Below are 16,474 nucleotides of genomic sequence, written 5' to 3' on the forward strand. Positions count from 1 at the left end.
TTTGATCCTTGATGAAGTCCATGTCATCTCACCATAGTACCACAGAACAACTGCCAAGAAAATTGTTGTGGTAACAAATTTTGTACAGAGCCTAGGTTTGGAATATAAAGTTGCAAAGTTGTTTTCTAAGGTGAGATCACTCCCTTCATCAGTCATGATTCAGGCTAGTCAAAGCAAGCCAAGTGTGCCCGGAGCAGCTAGTAGCCAGAAGCTAGTAGCCAGACAGCTTCTGGCTGTAGCTGTTCCCTTGCTTCTGTAGCAGAGACATCTGAGAGGTAGGGAAAAGGGAAACAAATCATGGGGAATAGAACAACCATGAGGAATAACCTGAGCATGAGGAATAAAATATTTGAAATACCTTGTTTGAACAAGATAGTCTTAAAGAGGTTGAACCACAAAGTCCCTGTGTAGAAGATAAAAGGAAAGGTTTGAACACTTCCTCAAAGGTGGAATGGGGGCCTCCCTGGTGGTGCAAGGGGTTAAGGTGCAACCTATGAAGCTATCAGCAGGCACTGCAGCACGAGTTCAATCCCCGGCCAGGGAGCTACCCACATGGCGCAGCAGACCTCTCCTGACTCACCCGCTGCTCCCCTCAGCAGTGTACTTCAGTCAATCTATCTGTTCTGTTCCCCAGTCAGTCTCTGGTGAATCCTCTCACCCCCTATACCTGTGGCCTGTACCCCAGTTCTTCTATGCATAAATAAATCTTTAAAAAAAAAAAGGTGGAATGGACTCCTAGAGAGGCAAGGGTCTCCCTCACCCAGGTGTGTGCTTGTTTTATTTTTTTTAAATATTTATTTATGCATACAAGAGCGGGGGTACAGGCCAGAGGTGTGTGGGGTGGGGGCGGTGAGAGGATTCACCAGAGACAGAGGGGAACACAGCAAGCAGATTGACCAAAGTACACTGCTGACAGGAGCAGCAGGCGAGTCAGGAGGGATCTGCTGCTCCAGGTGGGCTGCTCCCTGGCCAGCTGGGGATCGAACTCTTGATACAGAGGTTGCGGACAGCTTCATAGTTTGCATCTTAACCCCTGTGCCACCAGGGAGGCCCCATAAATCCAGTTTTTTAAAATATAGTTTGTTCTTAGTTAAAGATATTAAAGGGAAATATAAGTAACAGTATAAATCAGTCAGCCTCTATACTAGCAATATCAGAATTTAGTAACATGATCTTAATATTCACTTTTGAAAATAACATGTCTGGCTATGTTGATCTTTGTAAGTGCGGTACTGTTAGGCAAACCCACAAGTTCTATTTCTATGTAAGGAAATTTCACAGTGAGATAACAGGATTAAATAGTATAGGTAATTCTTCAATTTAAAAGGTAGATACAGGGCCTCCCCGGTGGCACAGCGGTTGAGCGCTGGGTTGCAAAGCTGCCGGCGACCTCTGCGGCGCCGGTTCAATCCCCGGTTGCTCCCCGGCCACCAGAGGAGGGTCCCACATGGAGCGCAGACCTCTCCTGCCGCCCGCTGCTCCCCTCAGCAGTGTATTTCATCAGTCTGCCTGCTCTGCTCCCCGCTCTGGCTCTGGTGAATTCTCTCACCCTCCCGCGCTTCTGACTGTACCCAGTGCATGTACAAACAAAACAAACAAATAAATAAATAAATAAAACATGCCTCTATTAAAAAAAAAAAAAGTAGATATAATTATTGAGATTTACAGATTTTGGATTAAGTTAAGTTAAAGGGGACCTTTCTTTCCCCACACCTTCAAATCAGTCAATATGTGACCTGCTTATTTATTTCAGTATGTGTTATTTGTAATTATTAGATATATAAGACTAGGTACAAAACATTTAAAACATATATACATAACTAAATTTAATTCACCTGTTATTTGATGTCTGCATAGTGTAAAGTACAATGAAGATTCAAAGATGAATTCAATCCTTCAAAGAACTCATCGTTGTAAAAGAGATAAGACATTTACATAATTTAATGTAATAAGACCTGACATACATTAAAAGTAACCAACAAAATTCATATAGAAACGGGCTTCCCTGGTGGTGCAAGGGGTTAAGCACAGCACTGTGAGGCTATCCACAGCTTCTACAAATTCAATCCCTGGCTGGCCAGGCAGCTACTCACATGGCACAGCAGACCTCTCTTGTCTCACCCGCTGCTCCCCTCAGCAGTGTATTTCAGTCAGTCTGCCTGTTCTGTTCCCCACTCAGTCTCTGCTGAATCCTCTCACTCCCGGAACCTCTGGCCTATATTCCAGTTCTTGTATGCATAAATAAATAAATCTTAAAAAATGAAAAGGAGAAATGACTTAAGGTGAAACAGTAATAATATGCTTTATGCCACAAATGGATATTCTACAAACTGCAATCTGCAGCATTCATAGTCCAGTAGATTTTCACATGGAGCTGAGAGTTCAAGATAGTGTGGTTCCAGCGCTGTATCATTTGGAAACTTGTTAGAAAAGCAAGTTCTTGGTTCCAATTCTAAGTTGCTAATCAGAAACTCTGGGAATGCATACAACAATCTGCGTTTTATAGTCTTTCAGGTGATTGTGACACACACTGAGGTTTGAGAACCACTGGTTTAGGAAATCACATATTTAATAATCTGTAAGATTAACCTATGGAAAATATGCAAATTCCAGCCTAAACATTTCTCACAAGTTACTCTGGGGAAGTGGAGAAAGGATAGGCCAATTGGCAGAAACCCCTCACCTAACTGGAAATTCAGTTAAGAATCTAACGCTTAATGAGAAGAGAACAATAGCCTTAATTAAAGAGTGATTTAATGCAAGAATACTATACAATTATATAGACAATTGCCCTTGGATAGTACTTAGTAAAAAGGAAAGATTTATGGTTTGGTATCATAAATCATAACTCATATGTTAGTGGAATTTTCCCTATAAAGTGGAACAGAGACTTTTGGCAACATCTGTTTTCTTAAAAGGAATACTCCACTGAGTGAGTGGTTTGATCTTTTAGTGTCACTGGATAATTAATAACTAATTAACTGAGGACATGTAAAACTCCACCACAAAGAGAAAAATACATGTATGCTCCATGCTGCCGAAATGCAGTGAGGTCACTTCCAAGCTATGGAAGTCTTGATTCTTTCCATCAAAATGTAACAATAAGATGCTAACTGGTGACTTGTGTTTGCTAAATTCTCAGATAGAATTGGTTAAATTCTGAACTAAAATCAGAAAAATTGAATTAAACCGATATTTTCTACATCTGTCATTCTGGGCTATCTCTGTGAAAATCAGAACCAAAGAGTTACTAAGTTTATGGCTGAAATGCTCTCTGAGTTCACCAACTCAAGTTTTTTGTTGTACAAATGAGACAACTAAGTCATCAAAGGAACAGAGTGTTCACACCCATAGAGCCAGCAGCCAGGCTCCCTGACCTGCATCCCACCTCTGTAATCACCTTGGTTTCATGGCCTATGACTATATACAATTAGGTTACCTCAGAGCATTTTTCTATTATGATATCCATAAGAGGGCCACCCTAGTGGCACAAGGGGTTAAGTCTCAGCACTGTGAAGCTATTGGCAGTCACTGCAGCACAAGTTCGATCCCTGGCCAGGCAGGTGACCCACATGGCACAGCAGACCTCTGCTGTCTCGCCTGCTGCTCCTCTCAGCAGTGTATTTCATTACATCTGCCTGTTCTGCTCCCCACTCTCTCTCTCCTCTCACTCCCCTCCACCTCTGGCCTACACCCCAGTTGTTATGTGCATAAATAAATAAAACAATAAATATTTATAATACCCATAAGAGAATATCTTGTGGGTAAATTAAATGCTTTCAAATATTTTGTTCATTTTATTTTTAAAGATTTATTTATGCATACAAGAGCTGGGGTACAGGCAAAGGTGCAGGGGTTGAGAGGATTCACCAGAGACAGAGTGGGGAACAGAACAGGCAGACTGACTGAATACACTGCTGAGGGGAGCAGCAGGTGAGTTAAGAAAGGTCTGCTGCGCCACTTGGGTAGCTACCTGGCCGGGGATAGAACTAGTGCTGTAGCAGCTGTCAGCCTCATAGGGTGCGTATTAACCCCTTGCGCCTCCAGGGAGGCCCCCAGAACAGGGCTTTTAAAGAAAAAAGTAATATAAACATTTAAGATCACACATAGAAATGAAGACACTTTTTAAAAAAATTTTTTTTAATTTTTATTTATTTATGCATAGAGGAACTGGGGTATAGGTTGAGGTGCAGGAGGTGATAGGATTCACCAGAAACAGAGTGGAGAGCAGAACAGGCAGATCTACTGAAATACACTAGGAGCAGTGGGAGAGACAGGAGAGGTCTGCTGTACCATGTGGGTTGCTCCCTGGTTGGGGATCAAACTCATGCCACAGTGGCTACTAATAGCTTGATAGTGCTGAGACTTAACCCCTTGCATCACCAGGGAGGCCCAAAATGCAGACACTCTTTGAAAGTTATTTCTTCTTCAACAAAAATGTATGTGGTGCTTCCTCTGTGCCAGGCACTGCTTTGGACGTTGACTATGGAGTAATGAACAAAATTCTAGCCCTCAGAAATTTTGCATTCTAATGCAATCAAGTGTGGTAATTCTTAGCCTCTTCACTGATCTCGTACCCCTCTCTCATTCCATTGACTATTTATTAAATGTTTACAGATGCCAAAGACTATGAGTATCCATCATGAAAATATCAGGCAAGGTCTTTGCCTTTATTCAAAATCTGGTAGGAGCATAGTCTGGAAGGAGAGACAGAAAGTCAACAGGCAGTATCTAGGAGCACCCGGAGAGCAGGAGATATTCGCTATTGTTTACAAAAGCATAATATAGTGCCTAGTACACAGCATACACTCAGTAGGTATTTTTTATTTTGAATATGATGTAATATAAATAATGCCAGTATAGTAAAGGATGTCATAGCTTTAACTAATGTCAGCTATTTCCATCAGGATTTATAAGAACTATCTCAGGGATAAAGACCAGTTGCTCTCTGCCTTTAAATGTTTGTTTCCCAAAAAGCTGCTGTCTCCCTCTAGCATTTCCACTACCCTGGAGGCACAGCTTCTCTGAGGCAATATCAACTTCCCAGTACCTTATAAATCATTCCTTTTTTTAAAGATTTATTTATTTATGCATACAAGAGCTGGGGTATAAGCCAGAGGTGTGTGTGGGGGGGGAGGGGGAGAGCATTCACCAGAGACAGAGTAGGGAACAGTGCAGGCAGATTGACTGAAATACACTGCTGAGGGGAGCAGTGGGCAAGACAGGAGAGGTCTGTTGCGCCATGTAAGTCACCTCCCGGGCCAGGGATTGAACTATGCTGCAGTGGCAGCAGATAGCTTCATAGTCCTGCCCCTAAGCCCTTGAGCCATTCATTCTTTTATATTCCCCAAGTCTACTTACTCTAGCTTTAAAGACATCCCTCTACCACAACTTTCCTGGCTATTGTTATCAAAATCTAAACTCATTTAGAAGATTTTGTTAAGTGACTGTTTAAAGGTAAAAATTGATTGATTGATTGATTATTAATTGAGAACCCAAAACCACAATGGCTGGGAGTGAAAGAAACCAGAGTTGAGGAGAGAAGGAAGAGTCTCTGGTTGGAGTGATGCGTGTGTGTTACATGAATGGATCTAGGGATATGGGAGGACCATAGCTCAGAAGGGACAGGTATGGTACTCCTAAAAAAAGAGTAGATCCAAAGCACTTGGCAATTGTCTTGGCAAAGACTCCGAAGTATTAGTGACTTTTTTATTGTGTAAAAAATTTACCACACACTTAGGGGATTAGAAAACATACATTATAGCATAGATTCTGTTTAACAGGAGTTTGGGCACAGCTTAGTCAAAATCTTTGTTTCACAGTCTCTCCGTCAAAATGTTAGTCAGAAGGCTGTCGTGTGAAGGCTTGATGGGTGAAGGATCTCCTTTCAAACTTAAGTGGTTGTTGGCAGGATTCAGTTCTCTGTGGGCTGTTGGACTGAGGACTTGAACCCTTTGTTGGCTGTTGCTTGGAGGCCACCTGCAGTTTCGTGATACATGGGTCTCTATCATGGTCACTTGTATCATCCAAACATGCAAATCAGGAAGACAATAGAGTCTTCTACCAAGATGGAAATATGATGTAATCTGCTCATAGAAGTGATAACCTATCAACCTTCTATTCACTTCAAGAAAGTTACTCAAGGGAAGGATTAGACAAAGAGATTGTCAGTATTAGCCATGATAGCTCCTTGCTGGTGAGAGACTGCCAATCACCCTCCAGTATCCTCTTTTTAGTGATTGTGATCCCCACATTTTAGGGAGGTATATGCCTGTTCATCTAGAGACTACATATCCCAGCCTTGCTTCTACTTAAGTATAGCCATTAGACTAAGTTCCTACCAATGGGATATGAGCCTCATTGAGGAATGCCACTTCTAGAACATCCTTAAAAGGAAGTTGCATGACCCCCTTTTATTTTTTCCTCTTTCTGAGACTGGAATGCAGATGTGATGATGGGCATTTATTCAACCATGTGGGTGAGGACAATACCCTAGAAGATGGCAAAGCAACAAAACAGAAGGAATCAGGATCCCCAGACCACCCCTTGAAGGAGAGCAGCCCACCTTTCCTGGGCAGCTTATCAGCTGAACTTTCATAGAATAGATAAATCATCTAGTTTGAGCCAGTGTTATTTTAAGTCTTCTATAGTAATTAAACCAATATGCACCTGATAGATCACACAAAGCTTCAAGAGGCAGTTATTAGCAGTGCTCCTGCTGGGTCTTCCTGTGCAGCTGTGAATTGCATCCCTTTAAAAGATGTCACATGGTGTCCCCTTTGCAGCTTCCCCCAGACTGTGTCTGCTGGAGTCCTCAGAATGATTTCTCATGCCAAATGTTTACTCTTTTTGGATGCTGCTATGGAAAACTCCATCACTGCTTTCCAGTTTTGCCCCAGTTCAGGTACCCAGAGGATTTCATTCGATTATTCATTTATTTCACTATTTATGCTGTTCTTCTAATGTGGTAATCACTATTTTAGGCCCTGGGGATACAGCAGTGAACAGGACAGACAAGCTTTATGTTATCAGGAGGCTGACATTTTAGTAGAGCAATAAAATACAGTAAACAAGTTTCTAAACTGCTGAGGGGAGCAGCAAGCAAGACTGGGGAGGTTTGCTGTGCCATAGGGGTTAGCACTCTGGCCTGGGATCGAACTCATGTTGCAGTGGCTGGTGATAGCTTGATAGCGCTGAGACTTTAACCCCTGCACCACCAACGAGGCCCATTTTTATATAAATTTATATATACCATTTACATGCAACTATTCTATGATCAGCTCCTTAAATCCTTTCAGTGATATTCATTTTTCCATTTCAAAACATAGAAGATGAAATTCAATCATTTTAACTCTTTGTGCTGTTGTCTGTATTTACCCTAATATATTCAGCCCAGAGATTCATGAACATGGGGTCCAGAAATGGGCATTATATGCAAATTTCTTAAATACTCATTTTTATGGAATGGTGTAAAATTTCATTAAATGCACAATTGTGATTTATAGGTCAACCCTTGATCTTGATCACGTAATTTCACATTTTTTATACTCCAGTTTTCCATCTGTGCGTTTAGTTAAATCAGTCCTCTGTTTTTCCTAGAAATGTGAAAACATAGTCAAAAACAGAAACATAGACCCAAAACCAACAGTATTACTGGGTTGAAACTTAATGATTCCATTTTACTTCCTGGTTCTCAGTGAAATAAAACTAATTGCCAATGTAGAGTTTAAATAAAAAATTAAATGGCTATATCAAAAGATGAGAAGAAAATTAATTACTAAAATTTTATTTTTGAGACACATTATTGGTTTTATTAATCCTGATTGATTATTTCTAATTGTCATTATTAACTAGTTTTTTTATGTTTGCATACACATATTGATCTCTGGCATTCTGCTTTAAAGAATAATTTAATAAAGATTTCAAATAAAAATCAAAATAACTCCATTGGACTTTTTAATCACATTTTTGTATTTAATGAAATTGAAATGTTTACCCAGCTTTTTAAAAAATGCATTTAAAGCTAGCAACCATTTTTTTAAGTAGAAGGCAGACAATATTTAACACTTTATAAAATGAGGATTAACTGTAATTGAAGTAAATATATCATGATGATTAATAAAATAGGTTCTAACTACATTATTTAATGTGCATCCAAATCTGAAAGAAATCACATAAAACTTTTATCTGTAGATTTTATCTAATGTATCTTTCAAAAATCAGTAGAAATCAGTTATACTGAAAAGAATCGGTTATGAACTAACACTGATTTGCTCTTCAATTTTTTTTCTGGTTAATGACACAGCTCTAAGTATGAAAACTGAGAATAGCTAAAAAATTTTGCTAATATTTAAATAAATGTAAAAAGTCATTGTTAGCATTCAAGATTTCTCACAATCTTCTTTGATCTCCTGGTTTCTCCCTAAGAATGCTGTGTTCTTGACAACAGTCTGGGGATGCAAGAGGGTGTCATCACTGCCACCACTCTTTTCTAGGATATATCGCAACTGGAAACATTTCAATGGGGTCAAATCCCTTATTTCTAACGCTGGTTTTCCCTTCACTGAAATATACTTGAATGGAGAAAGAAACCCAAAATGTTTGTAAGCAATCATGAAAAGGCCCTTTGGTTGGCCCTTGGGAGTCAGTCACCTCTGGGATTTGAGGTGGGTAAGAGGTGTGACTTTCTTTTGTAAAGTGAGTGGAAAGGTAGAAAAATTTTAGGAAGGAGCTCATATAGACCCCAAGAATTTGGAAGCTTAAACTGTTGTTTTTCTTGGAAAACAACCTCAATTTGAAGAGCACTGCAGTAGTTGAAAGGGATGGCAGATAGATTAAGGACATGGGGTATGAGGACCCCCTTGAGGTTAACCATAATGAATTTAAATAAAACTAGTCATGTGTTTTCCATTAACCATAGTCCACTGGGCTGATACACATATGAAAAAAGCAGATAACTGGCTTCTATCAGGGGTGTTGATTTAAATAAGCAAGTAGTTTTGAGAATTTAAAGGTCTAATGCATGAACAGAAGAAAAAGATCAAGAAAGACTGCAAGAAAGGAAATGTAACCATAGCGCACTCTAATTTTACAATAATGCCATATATTTATTATTTATATGTATATATGGTATTATATATACATGGCATATATGGAAAATATATATTATATATATAGCATTATTGTAAAAATAAAATATATGTATTAGCTCCTGACTCATCACACACTCTAAGATAAGTCTGCCGGATAATCACCCCTCCATTTATAAGAATAAAAGAATAAACCTCTTTTATTCTTATGTTATCTAACTAAGAGTAATAGGATGAAGAGAAGATAGATATGTGTGACAAGTTTATCATCTTGAGCAAAAAGTTCTCAAATTGAATTTTTATTCTTTATTTTTTTAAGATAATTTATGCACACAAGAACTGGGGTATAGGCCAGAGGTGCAGGGGTGAGAGGATTCACCAGAGACAGAGCGGGGAGTAGAATAGGCATATATATTGCAATACACTGCTGAGGGGAGCAGCAGGCAAGACAGGAGAGGTCTACTGTGCCTTGTGTGTCAGCTCCCTGATTGATGGGGGTTGGAATTCATGCTGCAGTGTCTGGCTATAGCTTGATAGTGCTGTGTCTTTAACTCCTGCGCCACCAGAGAGGCCCCTCAAATTGCATTTTTTAAAAAGATTTATTTTTATTTATGCACACATGTAAAAGCTGGGGTGTAGGCCAGAGATGGGTGGGGAGAGGATTCACCAGAGACAGAGTAGGGAGCAGAACAGGCAGATGTATAGAAATACACTGCTGAGGGGAGCAGTGGGCGAGACAGGAGAGGTCTGCTGTGCCATGTGGGCATCAAACTGGCATCGAACTTGTTCTGCAGTGGCTGCAGATAGCTTTATAGTGTTGAGATTTAACCCCTGGCGCCACCAGGGAGGCCCCCCAAATTGCATTCTTTTTTTAAAAAAAGATTTATTTTTATTTATAAGAACTGGGGTACAGGCCAGAGGTGTGGGGGGTGGTGAGAGGATTCACCAGAGACAGAGTGGGGAACAGAACAGGCAGATCGACTGAAATATACTGCTGAGGGGAGCAGCGAGCAAGTCAGGAGAGGTCTGCTGCACCATGTCAGTAGCTCCCTGGCCAGGAATCTAACTCACTACAGTGGCTGCAGTGAGCTTCATAGGTTGCGTCTTAACCCCTTGTGCCACCAGAGGCCCCCAAATTGCATTCTTAAAGATCACTCTGGCTCTTGGAGAATGGAGTTGGTAGAGATGAGATGATATAGTGAATGTAGTGGGCAGTTGCAGTAATCCAGTAAAGGGTACTGGTGGCTTGGTCTAAAATGGTGGAAGTGGAAATGGAGAAAAATACATGGTGTAGAGAGTTATTCAGGATGTAAAATTAACAGGATGGGGGTTTGGAATGGAAACAGGGAATAAATAAGAAGTATTTGTTCAGGTTTCTTGCTAATGGTTATATCCACTAAGATAAGGAACACTAAAAGAGGACAAGATTTCTGGTAGAAGATCAATAACATAGATTAAGAGCTATTGAGCTTGAAGTGTCACTGATACATCCAAGTGAAGAAGTCAAGGGAGAAGTCATGCTATAATGAGCTTGGAGGTGAGGTCTGAGGGGATATGTTAGAGAGTTGTTGATGCTGAATCCATGGACAATGAACGAAATACATGGATAAAATTTGTTAGGAAATGAAAAAATGTTAGGAAATACAAAAAATGAAGGAAAGGGCTTCGTGGTATATTGTTAAAAAATGATCACATAATCTCTCATCCTGGTTTTTATGACTCTACAATGTCATTTTGTTTTCATTTAAGAGGTGAAGTTTATTGCAGGCAGACCATAGATGCCTGCACTCAGCAGGGAAGAGGTTGGGAGGAGTCAAAACAGGGGAGGGAAGAGCATAAGGGACAGTGGTGATGGGTTACAGGTGCTTATAGTGGTGGGAAAACTATGGGGACTGAACCTGAGGTGGGAAATCAAATACTGTCCAAAAATTAACAATGATGTAAAAAAAATTTTTTAAAAGAAAAAGGAAATATCTGCCTGTCCCAAGACCAACAATAAATTCCTCTGATGCTTTAAAAAATAAAAGGTAAAATTTACTTATCGCTCTCTTGAGTCTGGTCCAGCCTGTGACTTGCTATGACCAACAGAATAAGGTGAAAATAATGTTGTGGGTATCTGAGCCTACATATCAAGAGGTTTTGCAATTTCTGCTCTTGCCCTTGAGATTGCCATGTTTAAAAGCCTTCTCAAGGATAAGTGACAATGAGGGAGTCTCAGCCAAAGCCATCACTAAGTATCATACGTTTGAGGAAGGTCACTTTAGCTCATCCAGGCCTGAGTTTGTCATCAGATGACCATAGTTGCAGGAATGACCATAGGTGAGAGCAGCAGGTCCCCTCAACCCAGCCAACCCAAAGTTGTTGACCCCCAGAATCATGAGCAAAGAAAATATGTGCTATCTTTAAGCCACGACGTGGCTTGTTATGCAGCAGTAGACCACTGATACAGGAGCCCAGGAAAGAGTCTTGAGAAATTCCAGTATTTAAATATTAGGTAGAGAGAGGCAACCAGAGATATAGGAAGAAAATCACAAAAGTCTACTGTCACAGTAACAAGGAATAAACCCATAGAAACCAAGGAAAGTGTGTTTCAAGAATGAAGGAATGCCAATAGTGTCAAATGTAGGTGAAAGGTCAAAAAAGATGAGCTGAAATTTCCTATTACATTTAATGACACGAAGTCAAGGTCACCTAGTGATGTTTGGAGCAGAGGAAAGTTGTTGATAATAAGTTCAGTTTTAGATGGGTGGATATAAAGCACACCTGTCCAGCATGTTGTTAGAATGTCTGAGTCTGACAAATGTCTGAGTCTGATAAAGCAATAGGTGGATGAGAACACAGGGAGACCACATAGAGCAGACTCCGCAGATGATATTGGGATACACTAAGAGGTTCAGAGTGTGGGCTCAGGTAGAAAACATCACAAAGAAGGCCCTGATTTGGAACTGGGAGAAAGAAGCACATGAAACCTAAAGGATAGGGTTAGTGATTCAAAAAAAGGGTGAGAAAAGTACCCGTGTCAAATGCAGAAGAGAGCTCTAGAAAAGCAAGAACCAGAAGACACCCCCCACCCCCATCCAATTGAATCTGACACCTTTGCCAGATAAAGCCAACTATGAAGTGCTGACTGAAAATTGGTATATGGATGGTGATAGTAAAGGGAATCCTTTCAGAGAGCAGAGAGCATAGTGGGAAGGGGAAGGACAGGGATCCAGCACTGGCATGGGAGGTTTGCTGGAGGGCTGAAGAAGTGCACATATGGAGGTAAAAATGTAAACAACTATCAAATTAGGAAGGCAGGGAGGAAGGGTAGGAGAGGAGAAGGAAGCCTTGAAGAGAGAAAGGGCACTTTCAGGTACCAAGTGTTTTGAGTTTTGATTCATTTTGTGTTTTAAGGTATTTGGGCAGTGAAAAAAATAAATGTGACACTCTAATGGAATATTTTCCCCAACATTTACTTTTTCAGCTTTCATGAAAAATCCTTCTACTTGTGTGTAGTTTTACAATATCACCATTTATCCCAGTAGTTGGTTTAATTCCCAGATTTGTTTCCTTTTTCCATTTCAATTGTAGGTTAGCTGATCCCTGATTAAGTTGGGGAAGGAGAGGGCATTTTTCTCAGTTGGGGTTATTTTCAGATCATAGAAGAAGTGTCTAGTATACCAAGAGTTCCCAAATGATGCCACAAAGTAAAATTCCCAGATCAAATAAATTTGAGAAAGGCTACACATTAAAAAATCTTCCTCTGAGGGACTGATAAAACACACATTAGCATATTAAAGCCTCTGAGACTTCCTACCTTAAACAAACAACACCACCGCTGTTTTACAGTTTAAAAAACAAATTAATTGGGGGGGGGGCGTGAGGTGAGGGAAGAAATGCTTTTTTTCCCCTGCACATTATTAACATATCAGATGACTATCCCCTTGACACCAGTTTAGGAACCCCTGCTGTAGCAAATTGATTCTACCTTTGTGCTAAGGATTCCTATGAGGTCTTACAATAGAGGGGTTATTCTCCATTTTATCTCCACATTCCCTCCGGTTACCTTGGGGGCATTGAAGTCCTCCCTAGATTTTCTAGAGTGAAGAACAGTATGACGCTGCCAGTTCTTGGGGAACCCTTTATAAACACCAAAGCCAGAGGGGAATTATCAAGAGATTGGGCTGAGATAAAGATGGTTAAGGAGAGGGTAAAAAGAGGTATCTTTAGTTAAAGCTAACTAAAATTCCCACTTTATGAAAGGATTGGTCATTTATTAGGAACTTTCTGTGAGTTGAAAACAGTATCAAAATGCCTCCTTACATGTCTGGAGGAAGCAATGAATTCAACTATAAGCTCTTTAAATTAAGACACAATTAGAGATGGCAACATTTTAAAGTTCTGATGAAATAAAGAATCATCATAGAAATGGGTAACTTACCTTTTCTGTGTTAAAAAGAGGGAAATTGTGGAGCACAAACACAGTTAGTGGTAGGTAGGTAATTTGCGAGTCTTCAGAGGGACTGAGAAGTGCAGAGAGCAATGTGGTTCAGGATTGTCCCAAGGGGGAAACTTGATGGGGTCTAGCCTGAACTGGCAGCCAACTATCTCCTGCCTATCTGATTAAAGTGATGATTTAAGCACAACAACCCTTTTTAAAAAAAAAAAAGATTGCTACTTCACATATATACTAGTATTTAAATTTATCCACACATCAAGAATTAGAAAACAATCATCATTTACATGGGGTCTAAAATAACAATGTTTTGGCTCCAGGCTCCCTCTACTGTCTCCGCAATAATAAACAAACACATTATGGTACTCTCTTGATTAGATTTCTATTGTACCATTTATGAAAATCAATACAAAAATGATCTTATGTAATTATAAATGATATCTTCAGTATAATAATAGGAAATATTTAGAGAATGCTATAAAAATTATAAGCCAGTTAACAAAATATTTATATAGATAGAAACATATGAAGTCATTGTTAGACTGTTTTTTAATCCACAAATAGCAATTTCATGAGTCAATCTAACATGAAAATTAAATTGTCAAAAGCAATAGGGAGGGTGTACGTATTGTGTCTTGGGGAATGGTTGTTACTTTAATAAATAAGCTCATGAAATTTCCTAAACACATTGACTAATTTACATGTTTCTAGACCAAAATTACTACAGAATATTTTAAATCCAGTGCCTTATGGGAATGTATATATTATAACTTGGCTATAGAAAAAAGAACTCTGCCTTCAGGTTAAAAAGTGTGAAGATATAAAATGTTTCTCACAGGAAGGTCGATGAAAGAACTGTAAAAAAGCCATATGTTTACATGAGGAAAGCTGGAAATAAAATAGTTAACATTTTAACTGAGAAAGGAGGAAGTGAGGCAATTTGCATAGACTTCAAACAATCTCACACTATTGAGAAAATCTGCAAATCCTGGAAAGAATTAGAAGTACAAGCTAAAGTCAATACACTTCAAATGCCCTTGATGTTTCACAGTCACTATGGAGAAAGCATCTTCTAGGTAAGTTCACACTTTGCACAAAATAAATATTAAATCTGTTGTTGGTAATTTTCAAAAAGTTAATATTTTACAGCCAGATTTCTCTTTCTTAGATTAGCCTTTGAAGCTGGAAAGGGGCTGTTTGAAGTTTTGTTTTCACAGTCCTAGGAATTCAATCTAAAAATTAAAGATGCCATCAAAGATGTATTTAAAAAGATGTTCATCAGAACCTGTTATAATAGTTACTGTTCACCATTAAAGTTTTATGCCTAGCATAGTGCCTCCTATATAGTAAGCACTCAATAAATATTCTTGAAAGAATGACTTAGAGGAGAAAGTTGGAAATTTCCAAACTGGGGAGTAGTTGAATAAATTATGATTTACACATACTATATTAATATTGTATGGCCATCAAAAGTGTTTTTGAATACTTTTTAAAGACATTGGGGAAACTGGAGAAAATGTTAAGCAAAAAGCATACTAACAATATATATACTATGTAATACAGATTTATAAAGTAAATATGTGCATATTTATAAATAATAAATATGCACATATTTACACACATGTGTATATAGATATACTTACATTTTAGGTATGTTTATATAAATATGTTTCCTTATATTTTTGTGGAAAGAAAAAAAGGATTAAAGGTTATTTAGGTAAAATGACTGGCAAAGTGCCTGTTTGAACTCATGATGGTTATTTTATTTCTCTCTGATGATAAAACAGAAAAATTTCATTCTTGTAAAACTTCAGAAACCTATCTCTAACTTTTGTAGGAGTTGTTAGTGGTATAATACACAAAAGTAAAGCACAGGAATGTACTAAACAGTACTGAATAAACTCAAGTACTGAAGGCACTGAATAAATTACTAAAACTACCTAATGAGGGTTTGTTCTAACAAAGGGGAAAAACTGTAACAAAACCAACACTCATACAAATTTTGAATCACCCCACAACTACCTTTTATTAAACTCCATGATTTTTAATTTCAGATCTAAATGTGAGCAGGGCATCATAAAAAATGTTAAGTAACATTTTGTATTTTCCTGGTTATAAAAGTAATACATATTCATAATAGACAATGTGCAACATACAGAGAAACACAACACAGAAAATTAAAATCACCTTGGTCAATTTTATTTATCCTTCCAACATAGTTCTGTCCTTTTTTTTTTTTTTTTTTTTCCAATTGCTGTACCTCTAGTGCCTAGAACAGTGCCTGGCATATCGAATAGTATTGGCATACTCAATAAATGTTTCTTTTATTATGAATGAATAATAAAATGGGAGGAATAGCTCCACTATTTACTAGTTCTGTGACCTTGGACAAGTTAGTTAATTGCTCTAATATTCAGTTTTCTCATCTGTAAAATGATGTTGGATACTACCTCATGGGTTATCAATGATATTAAATAAGTGAATACAAATAAACCATTAAGCACATGAGAAGGGCACAATAATTTGTAGTCATTTTTACATAAATGATCAGATTTTTCTTGTTTTTTTTTTTAAATAGGATCCTGAGCTTCTTGTGAAGGTAACCTGCCAGAGACTTTGATATTTAGGTTGACTCCACAGGTAAGTCAGATTCACAACCTAATCCTGAGTAGATCCTAGCTCATTCATTCATGGCCATCAAATATGTTTTGAGAACACTACAGGCACTGTGCTAGGTGCAGAGATACAGTTTTGTATAAGTAGACATTGTTCTGTTATTAATCTTGCTTAAAGAGAATTTATCTTTAAAGTATTGATGGAATATATATATTTATCAAAGAATCTAATATAGAACTATTATTTTCATCTTCAAAAGTTTCTTGCAATCTGCAGAATGATGTTTAACACTTACAGCTACCCTGAAAGTAGGGACTTTTATTCCTATACA

At 38.5% G+C, this 16,474-nt stretch overlaps 1 protein-coding gene across 1 annotated transcript in view; it reads left to right on the forward strand.

The window, feature by feature from the left end:
• ERICH2 (glutamate rich 2) overlaps window positions 1–16,474 on the forward strand; it is a 100,253-nt gene that overhangs the window by 48,087 nt on the left and 35,692 nt on the right. Inside the window, exon 5 of the mRNA XM_037523513.2 lies at window positions 16,106–16,167. The gene's annotated coding sequence lies outside the window, so the exon portion shown is untranslated. The remainder of the gene's footprint in view (window positions 1–16,105; window positions 16,168–16,474) is intronic.

This window comes from Talpa occidentalis, unplaced genomic scaffold, assembly GCF_014898055.3.
Source record: "Talpa occidentalis isolate TD23 unplaced genomic scaffold, MPIMG_talOcc4v2.1 talOcc4.3, whole genome shotgun sequence".
Classification (NCBI taxonomy): domain Eukaryota; kingdom Metazoa; phylum Chordata; class Mammalia; order Eulipotyphla; family Talpidae; genus Talpa; species Talpa occidentalis.